A 12,434-nucleotide genomic window follows, 5' to 3' on the forward strand; every position below is an offset into this window, starting at 1 on the left:
CCTCAACCTCCTCTTCTCCAGACTACACATTCCCAACTCCCTCAGCTTTTCCTCATACGGCTTGGTCTCCAGGAGAAGCTAGAGTCTTTTAAAACATGACAGCATAGAATATACACTTATTGCTACACTGTTATATCAATATAACAGTATTCAGTGGTTGATTTGAAAAAATTCCCTGTGGCAAGAAAGAAAATGGCTGCTGTGGGAGACCAGGAACCCACCAGCCTGCCCTCTGTTTTGTGGCTGAGGGAATAGGCTCTGCTGCTTAATAGATTGACAGCAGGGAGAACTCTCCAGTGGGGACAATGCTGTCATGGTAAGTCCAGGGCCATTTTGGTTCTTTCCCTTTTTAAAATTTAAAGGGCCATATGTGAAGGCCAGGTCAATCTAACCACCAGCTGGTTAATCAGCATCTCTCTTCCCTTGGTAAGAGAAATGCTGAATAACAACTTTTTTCTGGCTCGGCTGCCTCTCTTTCCCTCTCCACTTCTGCAACTTCCCAAAAGCCCAAAACACTCCAGTCATTTTTTCACGGAGGTTTGGCATGGTTTTGCCTTTGTTTTGCCCCACTGCAATTTTTTGATTTTTCATGAACGCTTTGAGTTTTAGCAGAAAAACTGCATCAACTCCGCGTCTTCTCAAACCCGTGTTGGTCCGTTCTTTGTGGTTGCTACGCGTTGTTTTTTTTTGCTCCATGAAAAACGTTCCTGGGTTCGGACCAATTGTCCCCGCCCATGTCGGCTAATTTCTCCTCCCCTGTGAATGGCGATTGGCTGGGAGAGTTTCAAGCCCAGGGGACAGCCTCCCTCCAAGGCAGGACAGATCTCCCTCCTGCAAATCCAAGCCAAAACTCCTGTCACCCTTCTGAAGAGGGGCAGCCAGTCTGCTCTGGGTCTCCCTCCTGCCGGTGCGATCCTGTGCCTGTGTGTGTTGGGGGGGCATCCTGAGAGCGGCAAATCAAAGCCAAAACTCCCGTCACCCTTCTGAAGAGGGGCAGCCAGTCTGCTCTGGGTCTCCCTTCTCTATCTGGATGGAAGTTCCTGGCAATGGATGGCCGGAGCTCTACAGGGCGGGGGGCACAATGATGACAGTCTGTCAAAGTCTGGGAAAGGGGGGCATGGCCAAGTATGGGGGGAAATGGGGAGCATGGTAAATAGAAAAGTTATATAAGGAAACCGGAGGGACTGGTGCTTTTTTTTCGCCGGGGCTGTGTCCACAGAGGTGAACTGCACTGGGTAATCCGCTGGGCGGAGTTGGGGCGGAGTTGGGGGCAGGCATAAACCATGAGCTTTTCAGAAGGGAACAGACCAAACCATTGTAGAATACTGCTTGCTTTGTTCCCATAAAAAACCAAAACTACTTCTGGATTGACGGGGATATGAAAACATGAAATTAAATTGCGCCCATCAAAAATAAATTTAAATTGCTTGTTTTTTGCTCCGCGGCAAGAGAGCATCAAAATCTTCTGTGAAAAGTGGGCCTCCCAGAAAAGCTTTGTGGTAGAAACCAGAAAATACCTATCTAAATTATATCCTTTTGATAAGCTTTATGTTCATAAAAACTGTCTGAGGCTCATAGTACCAAAGCATCTAACCTTTGGACAATCTTAAACGTTTTTGGTGTCTAACTTTCCTGACATCAGGTATTTTGTTATATCCCAGCAGTACATGGAACTTTTTATGTGCATTTGAGAAAGAGAAGCAGCTCGAGAATAAATAGAAAGCAGCCATCCAACTGTAGTCAACCAAGTCAACCAAGAAAAAAGATACCTCAGGAAAGAAACTGTTCAAAAGAGAGGCATTCATTCCTATTCCAACCTCTCTGACGGTTTAGTGTTACTGTTCAAAGACACTAAATACAATAAACCCTACACAATTTCTTAAACTGTAAAACCAAAAGGAGGGTGGGGTTTATCTTTTGAGCTTTTTTGACACAAAGACTCACAATGGGTAACTTTTATTCCTTCTAGGTTTTTGATTGCATGTAATGAAATCCACTGAATCTTTTCTTTACTAATGAGGAACAAATTTATTTTTGGAAAGGTGCCTGCTCCTTTATCCTAGGTCAGCTTCTCTGTGTAAAATACATTCATCATTCTCACAAAGAAGAGATCATTTCTCTTCCCCTCCCTTCCTCCCCACAGTAGATAAAGATGTAAGAGGACAACTGTTTGGGACTCTATACAGGTGATTATACAAGGGATGTCAATTTTCAGTTCTTTAGTGGGTTCTTTAATGTTCAAGAAGCCCTCCTTCAATCCCTCCATTGGTTCTCTTGCCAAAAGTCCAAGTTGGGATGTCCTAGGTATTAGATAACTGTTAGGTTGTTGCTTTACTATTATTCTACACCTGTTTTATGTCTATCATTTTTAGTATTTAGCATTTTCTCAATTGATTGTAATGTCTCCAGATGTGTAACTTGTGTTACATTGAAGAATAAAAATGTGCCATTGACTCACAACTGACTCATACTGACCCCATTCATGGGGCATTCCATACGAGAGATGAGCAGAGGTGGTTTGCCATTGCCTTCCTCCATGTAGCAGCCCCAGTCTTCCTTGGTGATCTCCCATCCAAGAACTTACCATGGCTGACCCTGCTTAGCTTGTTTCCTTCCTTGATTGAGGGGATGCCATTGATATTGTTTACCTGAATTTCAGTAAAGCTTTTTATAGGGTCCCACATGATGCTCTGATGGGTAAACTGGAGGACTGTGATGATGCTAGGGTAGTTAGGTGGATAGAGAACTGATTGGAGTACCGCACCCAAAGAGCAGTTGTCAATGGCATTTCATCTGATTGGAGGGAGGTGTCCATTGGGGTGCCTCAGGGCTCAGTTCTGGGCCTGATACTTTTTAATATTTTTATAAATCAACCGGATGAGGGGGTGGAGGTACTAGTTAAATTTGCAGGTGACACCAAATTGGGAGGAGTAGCAAACACCCAGGAAGATAGAGATAGAATTCATTGAGATCTGAACATACTTTTAGTGAGCAGATGTGAACAAGATGTGATTCAACATGGACAAGTGCAGAGTTCTACATCTGGGCAACAAAAATGAGAAGCACATTTACTAAATGGGGGATACACTTCTGGGTAGCAGTGTGTATGAATGAGATCTTGGGGTATGGGTGGACTGTAAGATAAATATGAGCAGCCAGTGTGATACAGCAGCAAAAAGGCTAATATGGTTTTGGGTGTATCAACAGGGGTAACATCCAAATTGCAAGATGTCTTAATTCCGCTGTCAGGCCTCATCTGCAGTATTGTGTGCAGTTCTGGAGGCCTCACTTCAAGACAGATGTGGACAGAATGGAGCAGGTACAGAGGAGAAGGATGAGGATGATCAGGGGCCTGGAGATCAAGCCCTATGAGGAAAGGCTGAGGGACTTGGGAATGTTCACTCTGGAGAAGAAGAGGTTGAAGGAGGACACGATTGCTCTCTTTAAGTATCTGAAAGGCTGTTACTTAGAGGATGTCAGGGAGCTGTTTCTTTTGGCAGCAGAGAATAGGAGAGCCAGCATGGTGTAGTGGTTAGGGGTGGTGGACTGTAATCTGGAGAACTGGGTTTGATTCCCCACACATCCATGTGCAGCCTGCTTGTTGACCTTGGGCTAGTCACAGTTCTCTCAGCCTCACCTACCTCACAAGGTGCCTCCTGTGGGGGGGGGGAGAAGGTGATTATAAGTCACTGAGACTTCTTTCAGTAGAGAAAGGTGGAGCATAAAAACCAACTCTTCTTCACAATAATGGGTTCAAATTATGGGTGGAAAGGTACTGGCTGGATATTAGGGGGAAATATTTGTACAGTTAAAAGTAGTTCAGCATTGGAATCGGCTGCCTAGGGAGGTGGTGAGCTCCCCCTCAAGGGCAGTCTTCAAGCAGTGGCTGGATGCACACTTGTCAGCTGCCAAGTTCTGACAAGCCTGGGCTAAAGTGGGCAATTCAGGCTGATTCTTAGTGGTGCATTAATACAGATTAAATCTCTTGGGGTGGGGGGAAACAAGTGAGAAAATCCCTAGCTGACTGCAAAGTGATTTCTTTAAAACAAAACATTTCCATTCTGGAATAAAGCTAGAGCTTTATCTAGCTCCCAATTTTTTTACAATAACAGAACATTAGCCAGTCATTCCAGATCATTAGAATAATTAGAGAAGGTTGAGTATCCACCAGCTCGGCACATGTCCTGCTTGCCCATCACTAGCAGGGATTAGATCATGCAACCAGCAGTTCAAGATGCTGACAAACTCCTCAAGCCTGTTCACAGGGTTACTTTCTACATTAACACAAAGGGTTACTTTCTACATTGTCCACAATACACATTAACTCTGCCATTCATTTCTGCCACTTGACTGTGCTCTACTGCCACTTGTTCAAATGAAGAATTAGTAATTTTAAAGTCTTACCTTTGGGTGTTTGTCTGACACATCAACATGATTATATTGTATTATATGTTTTTTTTTCTTTTTTTCCCCTTTCTTTTCTTTCATGTATTCTTTGTATGTTTTCATTATAAAAAAGCAATAAAAATTTATTAAAAAATAAAAAAATAAAATACCAGTTATGAAGGTAGAAAGCCAGCAGTGATCAGGGGACTATCCAGTGTGCTGCATGGAGTGTCACATGTATGATTATCTGCCTGCTGGACAGAAGTTGTGGGTGTGTGCTTGGTGCAGGGAGCTCCTGGTTCTCAGGAAGCGAATTCGCTTCCTTGAGGCCAAGGTAGCTCAACTGGATGAGCTGAGGCAGGCAGAGAGAGAGGTGACTAAGGACTCCAGGGATGAAATAGTCACATCCCAGTCCCAAGGTGATGGCAACCTGCCAGTCAAGGATGATGGAGCCCTTGGGGAAGGAGGCCATCTCACTGAGGTAAGGGGATGTGGTACCTTAGAAGGGGATGAACAGATATCCTCTCGTACCAAGGATATGCCTCAGGGGAGAGGGGGGCTTCTTGTAGTGGGGGATTCAATCCTTAGGAATGTAGATAGCTGGGTTTCTGGCGGGTGCATGAACAGCATGGTGACTTGCCTGCCTGGTGCGAAGGTTGCGGACATTACCCGTCATATAGGTAGTCTGGTAGATAGTGCTGGGGAGGAGCCAGTGGTTGTGGTGCATGTTGGCACCAATGGCATGGGGAAATGTAGTCCAGAGGTCTACATTTGGGACAAGTCAGGGCTATTCAAAAGGGATGGGCTTCACTTGAACCAGGATGGAACCAGACTGCTGGCGCATAATATAAAAAAAAATGGCAGAATAACTTTTAAACTGAACCTGGGGGAAAAGCCGACAGTAGCTGAGAAGCATCCGGCTCAGGCAAACTCAGTGCACACGGACAAAGGGAAAATTGCTTCAGATTGCCCACATGGGAATTACTTGGACATGGAAGGGGATGGGGGGGATGCTGGATAGCCACTTAAAGATGCCCAAAGGCACATGCCAGGCAAGTCAAAAGAGAGAAACAGTGTGGAGATGTTTCTATGCTAATGCTAGAAGCCACCAAGCAAAAATGGGGGAGTTAGAGTGCATGGTTTTAAGAGAAAACCTAGATATAGTGAGCATTACAGAAACCTGGTGGAGGGGAGAGAACCATTGGGATACGGTCATCCCTGGTTACAAACTGTATAGAAATTACAGGGAAAGGTGTATTAGAGGGGGTGTTGCTATGTATAACAAGGAAGGCATAGTGTCTAATAAGCTAGAGACCATAAAAAGGGCAGACTCATCCACAGAATCCTTATGAGTGATGATTCCGGCCCCAAAGGAGATTTAGTACTGGGGACGTTCCATCGGCTCCCTGACCAAATGGCTTAGGGTGATCTTGAGATGGAGAATGAAATTAGGGAAGCATGTAAAGGTAATGAAGTAGTATTAATGGGATACTTCAACTTCCCTCATATCGATTGGATAAATGTATGCTCCAGTCAAGCCAAAGAGATAAAAATTTTAGACATCCTAAATGACTGTGCCCTTGAACAGTTGGTCATAGACCCAACCAGAGGGGAGGCGATCCTGGATTTAATACTCTGTGGTGCTGCCAGTGACTTGGGGATGTAGTTGAGCCAGTTGGCAATAGTGATCACAATGGCATCAAATTTAGTTTATATGTAAGTGGGAAGGGGACTGGGAAATCTAACACAATTACCTTTGACTTTAAAAGAGGGAACTTCTCTAAAATGAGAAAACTGATAAAGAGGAAGTTGAAAGGAACAGTTAGGAGGGTTAAATCTCTGGAAAAGGCTTGGGGGTTACTCAAGTCCACATTACTAGAGGCTCAGCTAGATTGTATATCGCAGGTCAGGAAAGGTAGTAATAAGTCCAAGAAGTCACCACCATGGCTAACGGGTAAGGTGAAGGAAGCAATTAGAGAAAAAAAGTCTTCCTTCAGAGACTGGAAGGTTTGCCCAAACGAGGCGAACAGAAGCAAACACAAACTTGCACAAAGGAAATGCAAGCAGATAATTAGAGATGCAAAAAAAGATTTTGAGGGGCATATTGCTAAACACATCAAAACAAACAATAAGAAATTCTTTAAGTATATTAGGAGTAGGAACCCAGCTAGGGAAGCGGTTGGACCATTGGATGACAATGGGAGTAAAGGAACTCTAAGGGAGGATAAAGCGATTGCTGAAAAACTAAATGAATTCTTCTCATCTGTCTTCACTGTTGACGATACAGGGCAGATTCCTTCTCCTGAACAGAGATTTTGGAGAGGGGAGAATGAGGAACTGAGGCAAATAGTGGTAACAAGGCAGGAAGTCCTAGAACGTCTAGACAAACTGCAAACTAACAAGTCACAGGGGCCAGATTCATCCTAGAGTTCTTCAAGAACTCAAATGGGACATTGCTGAACTTCTAACAGAGATATGTAATATGTCCCTTCGATCAGCCTCTGTACCAGAGGACTGGAGAATGGCCAATGTAACACCCATTTATAAAAAAAGGTTCCAGGGGGGACCCAGGAAATTACAGGCCAGTTAGCTTAACGTCTGTTCCTGGTAAATTGATGGAAAGCATTATTAAAGATAGAATTGTCAAGCATATAGAAGGGCAGGGTCTGCTGAGCAAAACCCAACATGGCTTCTGTAAAGGTAGGTCCTGTCTCACTAACCTATTAGAGTTTTTTGAAAGCGTCAATAAGCATGTGGACAGAAATGTGGACATTGTGTATTTGGATTTCCAAAAAGCGTTTGACAAAGTCCCCCACCAAAGACTGCTAAGCAAACTTCATAGTCATGGGATAAGAGGACAAGTCCTCTTATGGATTGAGAGATGGCTGAAAAATAGGAAGCAAAGAGTAGGAATCAATGGTCAATTCTCACAATGGTGGGATGTGAGCAGTGGGGTCCCTCAGGGATCTGTGTTAAGGACCGGTGCTTTTCAACCTGTTCATCAATGGCCTGGAGTTGGGGTTAAACAGTGAAGTAGCCAAGTGTGCAGATGACACCAAATTATTTAGGGTGGTTAAAACAAAATCGGACTGTAAAGAGCTCTAGAAGGATCTCTACATACTGGAAGAATGGGCATTAAAATGGCAAATGAGATTCAATGTGAGCAAGTGTAATGTGTAAAGTGATGCATATTGGGGCAAAAAATCCCAGCTTCACATATACACAGATGGGAACTGTGCTGGCAGCATCAGATCAAGAAACGGATCTTGGGGTGGTAGTGGTGAAATGGGTCAGTGCCTTTTGGGTGACTATACTCTTAGAAATGACCCCTTCCTGAGAAGTGGTATGTTATCTTATTCAGATAGTCACCTACTAAGCAGAACTCAACTACTTTACTTACTTAAAAAGTAAGTCTTTTTATTGATGTACTCCAATGTAATTGTGTATATATGTGTGTATATGTCAAAGATAGGACATTTTGGAGCACTTTCATTCATAGGGTCGCCATGAGTCGGAAGCGACTTGACGGCACTTAACACACACACACATGTGTATATGCAAGTATTACAAAGTCTTAATATTCAGTAACAATGTAAAGAAACAATATAAAGAAAGAAAGCTCTACATTCTATTCGGTTTTAAAATCCAACACTTAAAATATAACAGTTAAAGAAGTCTGATTTAGTTCAAAGTATCTAATTCACACTCTAGAATTGTGTGTGTGTGTTAAGTGCCGTCAAGTCACTTCCAACTCATGGCTACCCTATGAATGAAAGTCCTCCAAAATGTCCTATCTTTGACAGCCTTGCTCAGATCTTGCAAATTGAAGGCTGTGGCTTCCTTTATTGAGTCAATCCATCTCTTGTTGGGTCTTCCTCTTTTCCTGCTGCCCTCAACTTTTCCTAGCATGACTGTCTTTTCCAGTGACTCTTGTCGTCTCATGACGTGACCAAAATACAATAGCCTCAGTTTAGTCATTTTAGCTTCTAGGGTCAGTCAAGGCTTGATTTGATCTATAACCCACTGTTTTATTTTTTTGGCAGTCCACGGAATCCGTAACACTCTCCTCCAACACCACATTTCAAAGGAATCTATTTTCTTCCTATCAGCTTTCTTCACTGTCCAGCTTTCACACCCATACATAGTAATAGGGAATACGATGGCATGAATTAATCTAGTCTTGGTGGCCAGTGACACATCCTTACACTTCAAAATCTTTTCTAGCTCCTTCATGGCTGCCCTTTCCAGTCTCAATCTCCTTCTGATTTCAGTCTGATTTCAGTGTCAATCTCTGTCACACTCTAGAATAATATATTTGTAAAGCCATACATACCAACTGCCTCTTCTGAGACCCTCTGAGAGAGGTCTGAAGTACTAGCCCTCTCCCTGCCTGTATTTATACTGTTTCAGTCACCTACAATGAGGTTGACTTTAACAAACAAGCAATTCTCATTTTTACTGCACATGCTTAGTGGCCTCCCATTGTATTGCCAAATAAAAACGTCCTCTTCCAGGAGGCTATTTTGCTAAACTATAAACAATCAGTTTTAAGCTTTATTATCACTCTATATAATCAATTTTAGTATCATTCTCATCTCCAGGAAAAAAGGTTAAGATTGAACCCATTCATTAATTTCTAGCATCTTGTTTTCATGGTTAAATCATAAAATACAATTATTGATTACATTACATCTTTACAGCATCACATATTCTTGAATATAGTGGGTGGAGAGCATTTCTGCATATGAAGTCATTGGAAGGCAGGAATCTGACACTTAGTTTCTGCATTTCAATAGTTATATAAGGAGTGGCTAACAGTTTCTCATTAGCTAACCGTTTCTCATAAACAAATAGCTGGGAAGGTCTTAGAAAAAATAAACAGAATGTGTTGCTAAAAAATTACTGAAGCCTTTGACAGAGTGATAGAAGCTGAAGCATCTGGCAAAGAATATTCTCCTTCCTTTTAAAAGGAAATTAAACCTCTGCTTTATATCTTTCGCAGTTTATACGTGTAGTTGGGTTTTATTTTGAATAATTTTGCATATGTACAACATTAATACCATGTTCATGTGCTCCAATATGTAAAAGCCTGTAATAGTGGATAGCTCAATGAAGATGTCAACCCAGTATGTGGCTGCTGTAAAAAAGGCAAATTCCATGCTGGCCATAATTAGACGAGGAATAGAGAATAAAACTGCTGATATCATACTGCCCTTGTACAAATCTATGGTGAGACCACACTTGGAATACTGTGTACAGTTCTGGTCACCGCACCTAAAAAAGGATATTACAGAGCTTGAGAAGGTGCAGAAAAGAGCAACCAAAATGATTAGGGGACTAGAGCAACTGTCCTATGGGGAGCGGTTACGACACTTAGGGCTGTTTAGCTTGGAAAGAAGGCAGCTAAGGGGTGATATGATAGAGGTCTATAAAATTATGCATGGTTTGGAGAGAGTGGACAGTGAGAAATTTTTCTCCCTCTCCCATAATACTAGAATGCAAGGTCATCTGTTGAAGCTGGAGGGTAAGAGATTCAAAACAGATAAAAGGAAGTATTTTTTCACACAACGCATAGTTAAATTGTGGAACTTTCTGCCCCAGGATGTGGTGATGGCTGCCAACTTGGAAGGCTTTAAGAGGGGGGTAGACATATTCATGGAGGAAAGGGGTATTCATGGCTATTAGTTAAAATGGATACTAGTCATGCTGCATACCTATCCTCTTTAGTATCAGAGGAGCATGCCTATTATATTGGGTGCTGTGGAAGACAGGCAGGACAATGCTGCTGCAGTTGTCTTGTTTGTGGGCTTCCTAGAGGCACCTAGTTGGCCACTGTGTGAACAGACTGCTGGACTTGATGGGCCTTGGTCTGATCCAGTAGAGCCTTTCTTATGTTCTTATGTTCTTAGTACACAGCTGAAAATCTGTGCAGCATGGAACTAGAGCTGGGTAACAAATGATGACTCGTTTAACAAGACGATCCAAGGTTCATCTCATGAGGGACCATGGCTGTTGAACATGATGTTTGCCTACTAAACATGTTTATCATGAAGTCCTCCCCATGCCTATCTACCAAAACTGTCAGTAGGCAGCATAGTCCCATTTAGAAGAAGAGTTGGTGTTTATACCCTGCTTTTCTTTACCTTTAAGGAGTCTCAAAGTGGCTTACAATTACCTTCCTTTCCTGTCCCCACAACAAACAGCTTGTGAGGTAAGTGGGGCTGAGAGAGTTTGGCGAGAACTGTGACTGGCCCAGGTCCCCCAGCAGGCTTCATGTGGAGGAGTGGGGAATCGAACCTGGTTCTCCAGATTAGAGTCCGCTGCTTTTAACCACTACACCAAGTGGCTCTGGTGTTACATGATAGACACAGCACCAAACAAAAGTGAGGAAAGCCCACCTATGTTTTACATCCTGCAAGGAAAGCATTTTAAAAATAGATATCAATATCTATTTCCAATAGTTAACATATTTCCACACATTTTAGCTACATAAACAGAATTCAAAAGTTTAAAATATTACTTTGATACTAGAAGTTCACTTACCGAAGACCAGCTCCCAAGCAGCTAGGAGTAGGGTTGCCGGGTCCCTCTTCACCACCAGCGGGAGGTTTTTGGGGCGGAGCCTGAGGAAGGCGGAGTTTGTGGAGGGGAGGGACTTCAATGCCATAGAGTCCAATTGCCAAGCAGCCATTTTCTTCAGGTGATCTGATCTCTAGCAGCTGGAGATCAGTCGTAATAGCAGGAGATATCCAGCTAGTACCTGGAGGTTGGCAACCCTAGCTGAGAGTTACATTTAAATAACATATCCATCTGGGACCAGGGAATGTAAAGAATTACCTGATCCCATGAAAAACTATGGAAAATGTGGGATTCTTGCCCTGATTAAGAAGCATTATCACGAACCCTGATTACTTGAGTACTACATATAGAGCATGACATGTCTGCTTCTCTCAATATTTTTGTATTATCCGCCAGAAAACTCTTCTATCATATGCCTATTATTTAACTGTCCCTCGATATGCAAGGGCTTTTTGCCTGGTTAGGCTTAATGCTAATTCGCAGGTTTGTCCTTGCCCTTTAGATAGAATTGATACCTCCTTTCATATTCTTTTTGAATGCCGAATCTTGGAGGATCTTAGAGCATCTTTTATTACCCCTCTTCTAGCTTGCCATGCATCTCAAATGCTTTGTATTTATAAATGTGCAATAAGGATCCTAAAATTACTTTAGAGCAGTAGCCAATTTTTTTTCAGTCCTTTCATCCTTTAAGTCATCGCAATTTCTGCTGCTCCACAGCATTGTCTCATGGAGCTTCGACAGGAGAAAGGAAAGGAACTATCTTCTTCCAGACTTACCTGTGACTACATAGATTACTGAGCATCAAGCACTGAATGAAAATGTTATCTGTGCTATTTTTGCCTTCTGCTAATACTTAAACTCTGGATTGCTGGTGGAGCTAAATTTTTTATTGTTTTAACTACACTTAAGTCAGTCAGTCAGTGAGTCATGTTTATCGTGCATGGCCATAGGCCTTTACAATCAAGACAATATTACAACTTAAAATATATACAAAACCATTAAAATAAGATTTAAATACACCAATTTGGCTCCTTTCCTCATTCAATGGCTTTCTTTGCCCTGATTTTCCTGGCCATAAAGTGCCATTTTCCAAGAAACAAAAGGGTCAATATCAGAAAGCAAGAAAATTAGTTTATCGGCATCAGATAATAAGGGGAAAGTGGAAAGAATATTTGCCAGGAACTTATTCCAGTGCCCTTTGATGTGTTGCTGGCATTACCCTTCGCTCAGAGTTTGGCCAAATGTCGCTCGAAGCTAGGTCATGGTTGGCCGCCTTTGAGTTACAACTTAAGCTGCACTTTAGCACTGAGGGGTTCCTATTCCTAGCTTCTCTGAAGCATGTCTCTTTTAAATCCTCATGGCAAAAAATCTTAGATGAGAAGTTGTCATTGTTGGGCTTCTTGCAGGATATGCTATTAGACCTTGAGAAAACTGAAGCCTTCGCCAAATTTAAAAAGCACATTAAAGAG

Source organism: Euleptes europaea, chromosome 1 (assembly GCF_029931775.1).
Source record: "Euleptes europaea isolate rEulEur1 chromosome 1, rEulEur1.hap1, whole genome shotgun sequence".
Lineage (NCBI taxonomy): Eukaryota > Metazoa > Chordata > Lepidosauria > Squamata > Sphaerodactylidae > Euleptes > Euleptes europaea.